The sequence below is a fragment of the Choloepus didactylus genome, chromosome 2 (genome assembly GCF_015220235.1).
Source record: "Choloepus didactylus isolate mChoDid1 chromosome 2, mChoDid1.pri, whole genome shotgun sequence".
Classification (NCBI taxonomy): domain Eukaryota; kingdom Metazoa; phylum Chordata; class Mammalia; order Pilosa; family Megalonychidae; genus Choloepus; species Choloepus didactylus.
In genome coordinates, this window is record NC_051308.1 from 20584641 (window position 1) to 20600525 (window position 15885).

Sequence of the window (15885 nt, forward strand, 5' to 3'; positions counted from 1 at the left end):
TTATTCACAATAACCAAAAGGTGGAAGCAACCCAAGTGTCTGCCTGTAGCTGAATGGATAAATAAATTGTGGTATATACACACAACAGAATATTATTCAGCTGTAAGAAGGAACAAAATTCTGATGCATGCAAGAACACAGAAGAAACTTGAGCACATTATGTTGAGTAAAATAAGCCAGACACAAAAGGACAAGTATTGTATGATTTCACTTACATGAAATACCTAGAATACACTAATTCATAGAAACAGAAAGTAGATTGCAGGGCTGGGGGGGAGGTGAAAGGGGATGGGGGGTTACTGCTTAATGGATGCAGAGCTTCTGTCTGGGGAGATGAAGAAATTTTCCTAATGGATGGTGGTGATGGTGGCATAACACTGTGAATGTAATGAATACCACTGAACTGTACATTTTTTGGAAGTGGTTAAAATGGGAAATTTTGAGTTGTATATACATTACCACAACAAAAAAGTTAAAAACAAAACATGATGTTAACCTCTGGTGAAGAGGTTAGATGTCTGAGGCACACATGAGGTCAAATAAAATCCAGGTAGGTTCTACCTGGCAATTCTCCTCAATGAGACTTCTCTAATGGGAATGTGCACGGGATGCTCACAACAGCAATATTTACAGGGAGACGGGGGCCAGGATGGGGTGAACTGAGGGACAGACACCAGGGGATCCTGCACAGCTCTCAGGAGCCACAGGACAGATGTGCACAGAGCAACACGGGATCTTAAATAAAGCCTAGCACCAAGTACGTATGTATGTAACTTTAGAAAGGCATAGAAACAGATCCAGGATAAGAGAAGTCAGATTAAGGGTCACCTTTTTTTTTTTTTGGTGGTGGTGGTTGGGCGAATTCAGGGGCTTCTGGGGCTGGAATGTTCTGTTTCTGGACCTGGGGGCTGGTTACACGGTGAATCCTCCTCGTGAAAACCCTGTGAGCCACGTACATTCAGCATGCACTGTTCGGTGTCTAGGCCACACTTCAATGAAACATCCAAAAATTAACAAGTAAAATGTAAAGGAATACAAATGTCAGGTGTGTGGAGAAGGGTGAGACTAGTTTCTCGTAATGAAATGAACATTCTTAGGCACACACACACCACCTCCCCCCACCTCCCACCAATATGTCCAGTCAAAAGAGTTTTGTAACAAAGGAGTCTTGAGAGTAACCATGAGTAGGTGCCTGGGAGACGGTCAGGAAATGAGGGAGTTTCTGAAGGTGGCTGAAGTTCTGCTTGGGGAAGGGGTGGGGTGGGCTGTAACTGCATGTCACACAGCCAGAGCACTAGAAAAATAAACATCACTGTGCAAGAGCTGGAAAGAATTCAGGGCCCAGGGGATGCTGGGAGCATGAAGGGAAACAGGACAAGGAAGATGGTACAAAAGAAAAATCCAGAGAAGGCAAGTTTTTAGGAAGACTGTTCATCACCATGAAATGGCATGCCAGGCCCAGCATATAAGTGGAGTCATGTGGTCAGAGAAGAGGGTCGGGTAAAAGAGACATGAGCCAGCCCATCTGAAAGGAAGCCAGGGATGATGGGGTGAACGGAAAGGCTGTGTTAGGGGTGGCCAGGTGGAGGGTGTTGACCTGGAGTCTGAGGCTTGGCTGATTGTGCTAGGGATGCGTGAAGAATGACTGGAATAATCATTCTGATGTTTCATTGGTGTGTTTAATATTGTCAGTTATAACAGACATGCTTTATTTCAGTAAATTAATTTTTGCATTCGTTTCTACTTGCTGCCTCAATAATAAGTAGCAATCTATCACATTTACCGGGTAATGTGTAGGAGTTATAGGGAAGCAGATTTTTGGCTCAATATAAAGAACTTTTAACAAAAGTCCAAAATAACTCTCTATAAATAGAATCAGCTGATTAATCCCCTAAGGGCTGGAGCTGACAGTACTGGGGCCTGTGTAGGTTTGGAGGTCTGGAGATCAGAGCTGGCATGGGCAGTAAATTCACCCTAAGCAGTCACAAGTGGGAAAAACCAAGAAGTAAATAAAGCCTGTGACCTTTGGAGCATTTGACCTTTAAGGGTCAAACCAGGGAGGCCAGGTTCATACTTCAAGTCTAAAAGGTCAAGGCAAGGCAAGTCTAAGCAGGGCTGGGGCCGGGTGGGAAAGCCCAGGGTAGGAAACTCTGGAGCAGAGCAGGAAGCAAGAGCAAGGGCAGATTCGAAGGGAGAGGGTCCTAGATGATTGCTGAACATTTATTCAGAAGATTTTGTGCGAGGTTGGTGGGTAAGTGTAGCTTAAATGTGCCAGCAGCACTGACTACATAATTCGTGGGGCCCAGTGCAAACTGAAAATATAAGGCCCCTTGTTCAAAAGTTATTAAGAACTTCAAGACGACAGCAACAGAGCCTTAGCCCAAATGCGGGTCCTCCTGTGCATGGCTCCCTGTGTGACTACCCAGGTTGCAGACCCACGAAGCCAGCCATGTGTGCCCAACTGGGGGGAAAGGAAGGCAGTGAAGTCCTTGCTGTCCATGTTAGGGCAGAGGCTGCTGGGGGCACTGCAGTGGAAACGCCTGCACTGGGTGAAAAAGCCCAGTGAACACCCTCTAAAGCCCACCCAATGCTGACACTCTTTCATTTCGCCAGCTAGAAATCCCTTTGGGATTTTGTAGATGCCATAACATGACTCAGACCAAGCCGGCCAAAAAGACAAGGCAAAAAGGCCCCTGAAGTCTCATGTATAACAACCCAATTACAGCGACTTCACCTGTATCATATCCTGCAGCCTGTGGTAGGCAAAGACTATTGTTCTGCTGTAATTTAAATAGGGAGCAAGTACAGTAGCAACCACACAAACAGTACAGGGCAGTTAAGGTGCAGCATACCGCATTAATTAATTTTCTAAAGTTTCCAGTACATTCTTTGAGCCAGAGATCACAGGCCTTTCCTCTGTTTCAAAGGGTCTATTGCCTTTCTGTTGTATCCAGCAATGCTGACAGGTGAGAAGAACAAGAGTGGCAGCTTGGTAATTGAATTCACACTCTGATATTGTAACACTTCTGCCTGAGAATAGACCACACTGAAAAAAATATATTATTCAATTAAACACAAGAACCTAAGCAAACAGGTTTTTTTCCCCCCCTTCTCCTTCTGGAGGGGCAAAAAAATGTTCCGAAATGTTGAGGTTAGCATCCTGCAGAAAAATCTTAGAGGTCCCACAGCAGCCTTTTCAGCTACCTGTAAACACACACACACACACACACACACACACACACACACACACACACACACACACTCTGCTGGTTTGAAGCTGTTATGTACCCCAGAAAACGCCATGTTCTTTTAATCATTCCTGCAGGTGCAGACGTGTTGTAGGTGGGAACTTTGGACTATTGGACCTTTGGTTATTTCACTTAAGACCTGTCCTAGGGTGGATCTTAATCCCCTTACCAGAGCCCTTTAAATTAAATAAAGAGGTTAATTTAAGAGAAGCTCACAGAGAAAAGCCCCGGAAAGGATAGGAGAGGACCCACAGAAGCTCCAGGAGGAAGCCACTGGAACCTGAAGGTGAAAGCAACAAAACCCAGGAGAGAAGGATCAGCAGACACCGGCCATGTGCCTTCCCATGTGACAGAGGAGCCCCAGATGCCAGCAGCCTGTCTTCAGAGTCCAGGTATCGTCCTGTTGATGCCTTAATTGGGACATTTCATAGCCTAAGAACTGAAATTGTAAGTTAATAAATCCCCATTGTAAAAGCCATGTCTGGTATATTGCATTCCAGCAGCTTTAGAAAACTGAAACACACACACACCATATATGCATATATTGAAAACACTGATAAGAGTTACCATGGCTACAAAGTCAACTTCAGTCAGTAAGTATTTATTTGGGGAAAAAAATAATGTATTAAAGTCATGCTATAAACCCAAGCCTAAAAAGACTTTTTAACTGTATGAGGAAAAATTGCTCCCTGAATGTCTGTCCTTGTGAAAGGAGATTTAAGTCATCTACGTGCAAATCATGATCTCCTTTCTCTCCCCAGATTTGCCAAGTCATGTAGTTCATAAAGCAATTTTCTCCTTCCTGCAAAGAAACAGAGGGATGGGAAGTGAGACAGAACACTGCCAACTGGGCTGCTGGTAGGGTGACTTAGCACCTTCTCCCTGACAAGCTTAAATTGACAGTTGAAAGCCTCTATTGGTGAAAAACCTCCTTAAAGGACTATTGGATCCAAACGATCTGCATCCCTGAATAGAGAGCTATACCAAAACGTTATGGATACAACTCAGGGGGACTTTGACTCCAAAATAAGGACGAGGGAGTCTTCAAAGTCCATTTTCTGTATAAGTGTGACAATGCCTGGGTTAGATAAATTGGTTACTGAAACAAACAGTTGAAGAATGTGAAAGGGATCAGCTAGTTCTCAGTCTTGTATTAAACAGAATGTTTTAAATATATATATATAGCAGTATTAATGACTCATATAGATATAACATCAGAATTATTTGAGTCATTTATTATTATACTTCACAAATAGATGAAAGAAAAGATGCTCAATATCATTAGCCATTAGGGAAATGCAAATCAAAAAACAGAGTGAGATACCTCTTCATATTCATTAGCATGGTGATTATTTTACAAATAGAAAATAACAAGTGTTGGCAAGGATGTGGAGAAATAGGAACCCTCATTGGGATGTGGAGAAATAGGAACCCATACATTGCTGGTGGGGATGCAAAATGGTGCAAAAGATATAGAAAACAGTTTGGCAATTCCTCAAAAAGTTAAACATAGAATTACCATATGGCCTGGTAATTCCAGTCCTAGATTATATATATATATATATACACAAACACATATATATATATGAATTGAAAACAGGGACTTAAACATATACCTGTACACCAGTGGTCACAGCAGCATCATTTATAATAGAGCAAAGGTGAAAACAACTCAAGTGTCCATCAACAGAAGAATGGATATACACAACATGGTCTTTATATACAATGATATATCATGTGACCACATGGATGAACCTTGAAAACATCAGGCAAGGTGAAACGTCAGACACAAAAGGGCAAATATTGGGTGATTCCACTTATATGAAATATCTAGAATAAGCAAATTCATAGAGACAGAAAGATTAGAAGTTACCAGGGGCTGGGCTGGGGATAGGGAGAATGGGGAGCTATTGCTCAATGGATACAGAGTTTCTGTTTAGGGAGATGAAAAAAGTTTTGGTAATGGATAGTAGTGATGGTAACACAACATTGTAAATGCCACTGAATTGTACACTTTAAATGGTTGAAATAGGAAACTTTGTGTTATATATATGTTACCCAAATAAAAATTTAAAAAAAAACATATGAAAGATATCTATGTGTATGGAAAAAGAATAAGAAAACCATACAAACATTTGTTATAGTTATTCATGCAAACGGGATATCTTTTGGTTTGCTCCATGTAGTCATAATCTAGGGGCGTCACTCTTTGCCAAAAAAGAGGTACTTCGCTTATAGCTATTTCAGGACAAAATAATTCGTTTTTTGGATTAGTCTTAAAAAAAAACAAAACTTAAAAGTCAGTATATGTATAACTGCACACTTAAAATTACAGTGGAATAAGAGAAAAATCAAGCAAGAAAAATATTAGGATAAATTAAACACAACTGTAGTTTTTTCTAAAAATCAGCCTAGTGGTTTCAATTTCTCTTCGACTCTGAACTTCATGAAGGCAGGGTCATTTTCATGTTCTTTAAGTGTAGACTTGTTTGCAAGGTGGGGCCTGCCCTCTGAGAACTTGCATTTAAACCTAGATAACCACCGAAGGGATGTAAAAATAAATTAATGATGGGGTGATGCAAAGGTTTTGGAAGTAGATAATGGTGATGGTTGTACAACTTTATAAGTGTACTTAATGCCATCAAATTATATACTTTAAAATGGTGACAATGGTAAATGTGGATTTTACTACAACAAAAAAAATAAATTAGTAAATGTCCACCAGACCCAATTCAGAAATGGCAGTAAAAAGAGAATAAAAAGTTCAAAGTTGCCAAAGCCCATTATCACATGACTTAATAAAACAGTTTGTAGACGTACAAATGTTATGGTCAAAATCACATCTACTCAAGGAGAATAAGTAACTGATAAAAACAATATATACCATGGTTAGCCTATAAGGCTTAATCAAAGAGCCACTGAATTTTTGGATTCTTAATTTCATCTGCTGATGCCTAGCTGCTATCTTTGTCTGGTTCTCTAAGCAGAATTTGTTTGGCAATAAAATGAAACCTTTGGGCTTCTTATATTGGCACGATGAAAATGCTTCCTAGCAATCACAGAAATGTATCCCCTCTTTTTTGTTGGGCTGATCTTCTCTGGATTTGAGTTAGAACTCTGAAAACAACTGAGATCAATTACCCAAAAGGGAAAAACAGGAGTACTTAACTCAGTCGCAACTGTATGTCAAGACAATGACCAAGAAGACAAACTTTCTCTGAAGATTCAATTATCCAAAGAGAAAAGGATGTGTGTGGGGGGTGTGGGGGGAGGGGTGGGGTGTGGGGAGAACTTCTCATTGGCTCTAAACTGGATAAGAAAGTTGGGGGGAATCTTTGAGGGAAATTATCCATGTGTAATAGCATATTTGTAACAATGTATTGTTCAGGTAGCAAAGGCATGTGCTTATTCTAAAAATAGAGATGTTCACAGTAAACAGCATCTAGGCATCAGCATCTAACTCAGTTTGAAGAGCTTGGCAGGGACACAAGGCTCAGCACTTTGGGATCTTGCAACTTGGGTCTGCCTGAAATAGATGGCAGCTTGTCAGCAGCCACTTGAAAGAACAATATGCACTGAAATGATGTGGAGGCCCAGATGTGAATTCCCACCAGAGAAAGCCAAAGCACCTTCTGTTTCTTTTAGCATCGAGGGGGTCTGACTTAGCAGGTTAAGGAGAGATCAAGCCCCAGGTGGGACAGAGAAGATGGAGATGACCCAGTGACCTTGCTTTGGGGATGATAGGAGCAAATCACCAGAGGCATTTTGTGACTGTATAATTGCTACACTGATGCAAGCAAGAATACAATGCTAAGCTGGTAAGAATGTTAGTGTGAATAACATCCAGAAAGAGCTTGCAGTCTGCATTCCTAAACAAATAAAAACTATATTAGATGCCAATAACGGGGCAGTAAGATGTCCCTATGTGGGTAAGATCTAGCACTCACTTTAGTTCGCTGCAGTACAAAAATATGTGACAGTTACTTGTATTTACTCAATCCTTGATACTATTTTACAAACATTTATTAAATAGCTACTTGAGACCAGGCCCTGGGCCAGTTTCTGGGAGAAAAAGATGAAATAGGCACAGTTCCTGTCCTCAAGGAGTTTACAATCCAGCATCTTCTGCAGGCCCAAGTTTTATCCTTGCTTGTCTTTTCTTTTGAGGGTAGAAATGCAGTATGCTGGGGCTTACAGCTGCCTGTCCCCACCCTCCCAGGGCCTGTTCTCTCCTCCATTCCCCACCACACGGAGGGTGGAGTAGTTTTGACTAGTCTCTATAATTGTCGCCACAAAGAACTGTTCCACCCTTTGTCCTGGTGAAACTCTGGGTTGTCCTGTAATTATTGCCATGCTGCAATGTGGTACCATCTGAGAAGTAATTGAGTGCCCATAATTCCTGCCCATAATTCCAGGCACAGTCAACAATGGATCTACTCAGCCTCAGCTGCAGGTTGAGTGCAGGTGCCATAAAATGAAAATGGGAGCTGTGAACTCAGCAATCACCTAGAAGAAGATCTCACACACACACTCACATATGCAAGCACATGGACAGGTGCACACACTCACACACCTTCTTCGTGGTGTAAGAAACAGGAACTGACCGTGGACTACAGTTGTCTTTTTAAACTTCTGCCAATTCCTTAACTGCCCCACCCTGCCAGGCACACCTATCCTGTGTGAAAGCTAAACTTAAATCATTTTCACAGTGGTCCTTGGTTGAATCGCTTTTGTGATTCCCTCCCAAGTTTCTAGAAAAAGGAAGCCATCTTGAGCACAGTGCATTGAAAAATAAACGAGAGCAGTTCAATAGCTTACCAGAGAGGAGATCAATAGGGCCATGTTGGGTTTCCTCTTGTTCTGAATGTGTACATAAGCAGATGGAGCTTTTACAGAGCAGTCTTCATCCCCTGATCCCGGAAGCTGACTGCAGCCTTGTCACTCTGACAGACGTCACGAATACCCTGCCCCAAGGATAATTCTACCATTTTCTAAGATGCAGAGAGAAGTGCTAAGACTAAGTTAGTTTGGCAATCTTTTCAGGGCATCAGAAGAGAAGAATACTAATGACTAAGCATGATCGCGAATGCACTAAGGTCCAGGCCCTGTGTAAGGGCTTTCCATGCATTAGTGCAGGGAATCCTCACAACCCCCTCCCCCCCGAAATGGTTGCTGGGATAATCCCCATTTCACAGATAAAGAAACTGAATTTTAGAGAGGTTAAGCAACTTGCCCCAAAGTCACCTCTCTAAAAGGTGTTGGCGATAGAACGTGAACCAAGTCTTCACAATCAAGTGAAGATGGCTGCCTCTTCCTTTCCCACTTTCTCTCTGTCTTTTTTTTTTTTTTTTTTTTTTCGGTGGTGGTGGTGGGAGGGAGCGGAGCAGATTTTTTCCACCTTTTGCCTATTGTGTATAATGCTGCTATAAACGTTGGTGTACAAGTATTTGTTTGAGTCCCTACTTTCAGTTCTTTTGGGTATATACTTAGGAATGGAATTACTGGGTCGTATGGTAATTTTTTGTTTAACTTTTTGAGGAACTGCCAAATAGTTTTCCACAGCATCTGCACCATTTTACACCCCCACCAGCAATGCATGAGGGTTAACTCTTTGTAAATATAGTTACACCTATGACTGTGCAAAGTATTCCATCCCTGCTCCTTTCACTGCAGTCCCTTCCCTTTCTATCCCACTTATTATGCTTTTGGTCTTTATAGCTCTTATCACTCTCCTGATGTGTGTGTGTGTGCAGGTATGTGTGTGTGTATATGTATGTAATATTTAGGTTCTGTTAGCAATCACTAAAATGTATGTTGCATGAGAGCAGGGGCTTTGTTTTATTCATTGCTATATCCCCAGCTCCTACAATAGTGCCAACTCACAATGGGTTCTTAGTAGATATTTGCTGAATATATGAATGAGTATGCATCCACCACGTCTTACTTATCTATTTGTCTAATAAGGAACAGCCAGATGGTCTTTTACTTCCTGCTACCATAAACACCTTATAGAGTGGAGTTGCTGGGTTGTGAGGAATATTCATATTTAATTTCACTAAATACTGCCAGATTGCTCTTCAGAATGGCTGTACCAGGGAAACATGAGAGTTCCTTAATTTCCCCAGCAGCCCTTGGTTTTATCCACCTTTCTAAGTTCCGCCAACCTGAAAGTATAGAGTACCTCAAAGCAACAAATCTTTTGGTTAAGAGGTATGTGATATGAAGCCTAGAAATAGAAGGTGTACACTTTGTCATGTGATGAAATAAAGCAAAGGACGTAAGGAGGAAAGACAAAACTGGAATTAGGTTAGTTCAATGGATAAAAGAAGAAAGGGAAAAGAGGAAGTAAAAATTGGGTCCAGTTATAATTGGAGCCACATCTTGTTTTTAAAAATTAGTACAGGCTTGACTGGGATTTTTTTCCCCTTAATTTTTTATTGTGGAAAATTTCAAACATACATTAAAGCAAACACCAGTGCAATGAACCCCTATGTATCCATCACCCAACTTCAACCATTATCAACTTGTGCCAATCTTGTTTCATCCATATCCTTAATCACCACCCCGTCTAGACGTATAATTTCATCATTAAATAGTTAAATATATCTGTTCCGGTTTGCTAATGCTGCCATTGTGCAAAACACCAGAAATGGATTGGCTTTATAAAGGTGGTTTATTTGGTTACAAAGTTACAGTCTGAAGGCCATAAAGTGTCCAAGATAAGGCATCAGCAATAGGGTACCTTCACTGGAGAAAGGCCATTGGCAACTGGAAAACCTCTGTTAGCTGGGAAGGTACGTGGCTGGCATCCGCTTGCTCCCAGGTTGTGTTTTAAAATGGCTTTCTCTAAAATGTCAGCGTCAACTTTCAACAGCCATCTTCAAAATGTGTCTCTAAGCTCCAGTAATTAAATCAAGACACCAGCTGAATTGGAGGGTCCACACCTCCATGGAAATAATCTAATCAAAGGTATTACCCACAGTTGGGTGGGTCACATCTCTATGGAAACAACCTAATCCAAAGATTCCAACCTAATCAACACTAATATGTCTGTCCCCACATGACTGCATTAAAGAACATGGCATTTTGGGGGACATAATACATTCAAACTGGCACAATATCTAATGCAATATCATTATCACATGTGATAATCAACAGTAATTTCTTAATATCAAATATCCAGTCAGTGTCCAAATGTCCAATTGTCTCATAAATGTCAAAATTTTTAAAAACACTTTAATTCAGGATCCACATGAAGTTTCCTCTACCCTATTTCCTCCCTCCCTGTACACTGGGTAAACATTATCATCACCACCATCAACAACAAAACAAAACCCCACAGACTTTCACTTTTTTTTTTATAATCAAGTATATATAAATATATTTGTTTCTGCTTTCTTATCATATGTAGCGTATTATTTATACTTTTCTCCACCATTGACTAGACTTTATAAATTTCTACTTCTTTTGGCTGACTTTTAGGAAGAACATCAGACAGCAGAAAACGTACTTATTCTCTAAATAGGAGCTTCCTAACAGGACAGGAGCGGGAGGTTTTGATGACTGTGGCCCTCCACAAGTCTGTGCAGGTCTCCTGGCAGCCTTAGTCTCCAGGCTGGTTGCCTCCTGTGACATCACTCTGTCTGCAAGAGCGTGCTGGGGCACGGAGAAGGTTGGGAATCTCTGCTCTCCCTTTTGTCCTTTCCCTTGGATCTCTCTTTTCTTTCCTCTAAACTCAGTGAACAGAATTGAATGAATCCCCTGGACAGAGCAGAAGTTTTGAGGTAATATTGAGTAGGAAGAACCTATAGATTTTTCTATCAAAGCCAGATTTCTCCAAGGGTTTTGCTGAAGCAACTTCAGCTGTCCTCAGGGCCTTTAAGAGAAAGAGGCCTTCCGGGGGAGCAAACACACTGATGTGTTGTTCTCTGATCAGTCCCAAAAGAAAGGGACAACTTAAGAGCAAAAGACTTTTAGAAGGCTAGGGTAAGTTTAAATAGCTGCTGAAAGACCTTGAAAAGAAGGATGTTTGTACTCTTTGAGGCTCCACCCCAATTACCTCTCAACAGAATCCTTCCCAAAGGCACAGCTGCACAGCTGCCAAGGCCCATATTTTCCTAAGAAGATGTGCAGAACCTCAGATCATATACTTTCTATCTGTTTCTACTTGAGAAGTATTTATGAAGCCCTTGCTCTGTGTAAACCTCTGTGATAGGAGGGGAAGGGGTAGGGAAGGGCGATATTGCAAAGGCCTGAGAAGCAGACCCTGTCCTCAAAGTGGGGAGCAGAGGGGCAGATATAGAGGACACAGGGAGCATTGGGAAGGACAAGAAGCAGCGGTGGAGGGTGTGGGTGGGACAGACATGCCACGGAGTGCACTACTTTCAGAGCTGCTCTAGAAAGCACTGGGTACAGGGGTGGGAACAGGATTGAAGCTAACATCGTGCGCCTCTTGTGTGCTGCCCCAAGGAGACATCGCTTAAGCAACATTCCTGCCAAAAGCACATAATCTGAACCTAGTCGTGAGGAATGGACCAGCCAAGCCAAATGAGGGGCATTCCACAAACAACTACGTACCCTTCAAAAAGGAATACAACATGAAAGTCCATGTAAGGTTGAGGCTCCATCCCAGATAAAAGGAGATGAATGTGACATGACGACTAAAAGCAACAAGTGATTCTGGATTGTATCCCGGAACAGTGAAAAGCAATTCCTCTAAAAGGCATGACTGGGTCAGTTGGGGAAATTTGAAAATGGACTGTACATTAGATAATAGTATTGTATCTGTATTAAATTTCCTGTATATGATAGTTGTATTGCTGTTATCATAAGAGAATGCTCTTATTTTTAGGAATACAAGGTCCCTCCTCCTTCCTTCCTTCCCTCCCTTCTTCCTTTCTTTCTCCCTGCCCCCCTCTCCTTTTCTTTCCCTCTATACCATCCAGGGTTCATTTGGTCTGAGATCATAGGAATGACCCTATGTAATACTATTTAATACCATAGCACTCTGCCTAGCCACCTACCACTCTGCGAAGCTGTTTTCCTGATGAAGATACAGTTTCCACAAGCCCTATGATGACAACCATCCCAGAAGAGAAAAGGAATTCTGCTGCTTAAAGGCAGATACATCCAGTGGACTGTCTTTGACCACAATCGGTCATTCCTTTAGGAAGCTGGAGCTTATTTATGGATGGAGAAAGGGAGAGGGAGAGGAAGAGGGAGAAAGGGGAAGAAAGAGAGAGAGAGAGAATGGATGAATGGAAGAGAAAGAAAATTAACAACCTGGAAATGAACATTTTGAAAAAATGACGACCAAGAAGTGGTTGGGAAATCTGAAAACAGCTCCTGCAGCCCAACAATCAAAACTAACCCAAACCTGACAAGGATCAGGTCAGAGGAAAATAAACACAAGGAATTTGGGCCTTTTTGATGCAATCAGCTTAGTTAACCAGGAATGTTTCTTGCTGGCGCCTGCTGGGTGCAGAGCGAGGCCCGCTGGGTGACTAGGTTGGGGGCGGGAGGGGGTTCAGATGGCTCTCAGAGGAGACAAAACTTTAAAAGGGAAGCTTCTGGTAATGAAAGCTTCCAAATGCTTTCGTGAGTGTTTAAATTATTTTTAGGTGATAACCAGTGAAATGTGAAATGTGTTCTGGAACTTGATGTCACACCGGTTTAAATCTAACAATATATCCTTAGCTGCCCCCACACACTGCCCATGAACTGTGACCTCAGCCCATTCCAGATTCTGAAGATTATAAAGGTAGACAAGCAAACCCACCCACAAGAGTGGATAAGCACAGACCCAGCTTCCTCAAGGTGCATTTATAGGTTTATGTTAAACGTACAATCACAAACCCTGCATGCTATTAGTCCTCCTCTGTTGAAAGAGAATGTTTTGTTGAGGAAGCTGAGTACCCTGGAAGGAAGTTGCTCAGTCTAAGTGGAAACCAAACCCTAGCTTTGGTTTCCTTAGGAAATTTTTCAGTAACTGCTTCTCTACAATTAGTGAGCATGGGCCTGACCAGCTCCTTGGCCTGGACACAGATATAGCCTTGTTTAGACATAAACAGTGGACAACCCTCGGGCCATCAAACTGTTCGTCTTTGCCATCCTAGAACCCCAGAGGGGTTTTGGGTCTTGGAAGTTTACCTTTGAAGGAACCACCGAGTCTGGGAGTTTTCAAACTTTTTCCATCTTTCTACTGTAGATGGAAGAGAATGGGAGGAGGATGCGTGTTGAGTTCTGGCAGCTTCTCTTTTATCTGTTGCATATAAACAGGTCCACATTTGAAAGACGGTTCATTGCTGCTAAAAGGTGAACAGGAAAAACCAGGGATTCGTCTAAATTTGCCATTTTACCAATAAAGAAACGAAAATCCAGAGGTGTAAAGAGACTTGCCTAAGGTCATAAGTTTTTGGCAAATCAACTAATAACACTGATGACAGTGGAGCAAACGGCACTAAAGCCCCTGACCTATAGATTGACAATCAATCGATCGATCAATCATTTATTGATTCCTACTATGCAGGCAGCATTGTGCCAGCTTCTGTGAGGGATGGAAAAAAGTTTAAATCATGCTCTCTCTCCCACAAAGAGCTTCCTACATATTTTAAAAGATGTGACATGGGCTCAAAACATGAAAATAGTACAAAACAGTTGTAATGAGATGTCAAAGTAAATGCCATAGGAATCAGAAAAGGGGGAGCTCTTGATGAGGAACCTCAGTGAGGAAGGCTTCCAGGAGGAGGTGAGCCTGAGGCTGAGCCTTTAAGGATGTATTCCGTTCACACAGTGGGAGGGAGGCCAGCCCCGAGGTGACCCTGTGAGACCAAGGTGTCCACTGCAGAAATGGAGGGATTAGTGAGGTGAGAGACAAGGGGGTTTCCTGGGATGGGGGTACCTGCGTCCAAGGCATTTTGAGAGACAGGATTGAAAGAGAGGGAGGGCCTAGACTGCAGCAGCAGGAGGAAGATTTTAACCTCTATTTGCTAATTTCTACAAGGTAGTGGAGAGTTACTGAAGAAAGAATAGTGATTGGATGAGGGAGTGTCTGGGGAAGGTTACTGGAGCTGCCAGGTCTTGGATACAGCATTAGGAAAAAGCCGGAAGCCAGGGAATTGATGGGCACCCAGAACTTGGTGCTAGTGGAAGAAAGATAAGGGGAGATAGCTGACTAGGGATTGATGGCTCCTTGGCTGCTTGGCATCCCCATTCTTACCCTCCCATCCAACTGATCTGCAAATCACAAGAATCCAGTACCCTGAAATGTCTTTTGAATCTACTGCCCCCATCTCCACGCTCTCTCCAGCCTCTCTCTGCTGGGTCCTTAGATCAGCCTCCTCACTGGGCCCTGATCTTGCTACTGTATCCTACTCATGGCCCCTGGAATCCTCTTGCCAGAAAACCATTGTAAGCATGGAATTGCTCTGCCTTAAGACTCTTAGGGATCCTGCAGGATCAGCCCACACTCTTCTGCGTGGCAGACCAGGCCCTTCAAAGTCTGACCACAACCTATTTCATTTGCCCTTTCCTTCTTGCACCCCTGACTCCACCTGACCAACATCCTCATAGCTCCTTCCTATAAACGATGTGCATTACCTCCATAGCTTCTGAAACCTCCATGCCTTTCTGGTTCTGTTCCTTTGCAAACATAGTTTCTTCTTCGCTGAAAGTCTTTGCCTATTTTTCTTCCTGACTTTTCTTTGAGACTGGCCTCAAGTGCATTATATCCTCCTCCTTGAGTCTCAGGGTTCCCTGAGCTCCAATAGTCCATTGTACCTGCACTTTCCCCAGCTATTAAATACATACCTCCTCTGCAAGCTAGAGCCTGAAACCCAGGGTCTGTATTTCCAGTGCCTGGCATGGCTCATTGTTTATAGGAAGGGGCATTATAAATATTTGATGAATGAGTGGATGAGTGAACGACAATAAGGAGGAGTAAAAAAATGAAGCCCAGTTTTCAGGCTACTGGGGCAGATGAGCAGAGGAAACCGTGGACAAATGTAGTGTTCCAGACACGCCAACTCTGCTCTGAGACTGGCTAGGATTGCCCTTGCAATTCATTCCTCTGTTACTGAGACCCCGTTGCAATGCTCTGAGGTGGAAATGAGGGCTCCAGGAAGGAAGCTTCTGGCCCAGGCTGTCTGCTGTGATCAAACTAGCAGAGGATTAACAATTTGAAAAACTATTTTACTATTAAAAGCAAAAAAACAACATTATAGGGAGTCAGGAAGATAGAAGGCAATTAGCCATCATCCCACAAGCCCAATGCAATGACTTTTCTTTCAACTTCCCTCCCAGTCTTTTTCCTTATTTCTGTGGTTGCAATTATGGTTCTTTCATATAATGTCAGAGCAGGATTTTATTATCTCCTAGTGTGCTGCATCCAATGAGTGCTTAAGAGCTCATTTTAGGCAGACCTACGGGTATCCTGAGTAAAAGCTTTTCTTAAAGGCAATATCTCTGCCACAGCGACCCCTCCAGGAGGAAGTGGGTAATAACATTTCACCTCCAGACTTCTTTTCTACCTTGAAATCATATTTTCATTCATTCAGTTGTTCATTCAACACACATTTACTGAGTGCAAACCATGGAGAGGGTCTGGGGCTAGGCCCTGTGCTCACTACCCCCACATTCA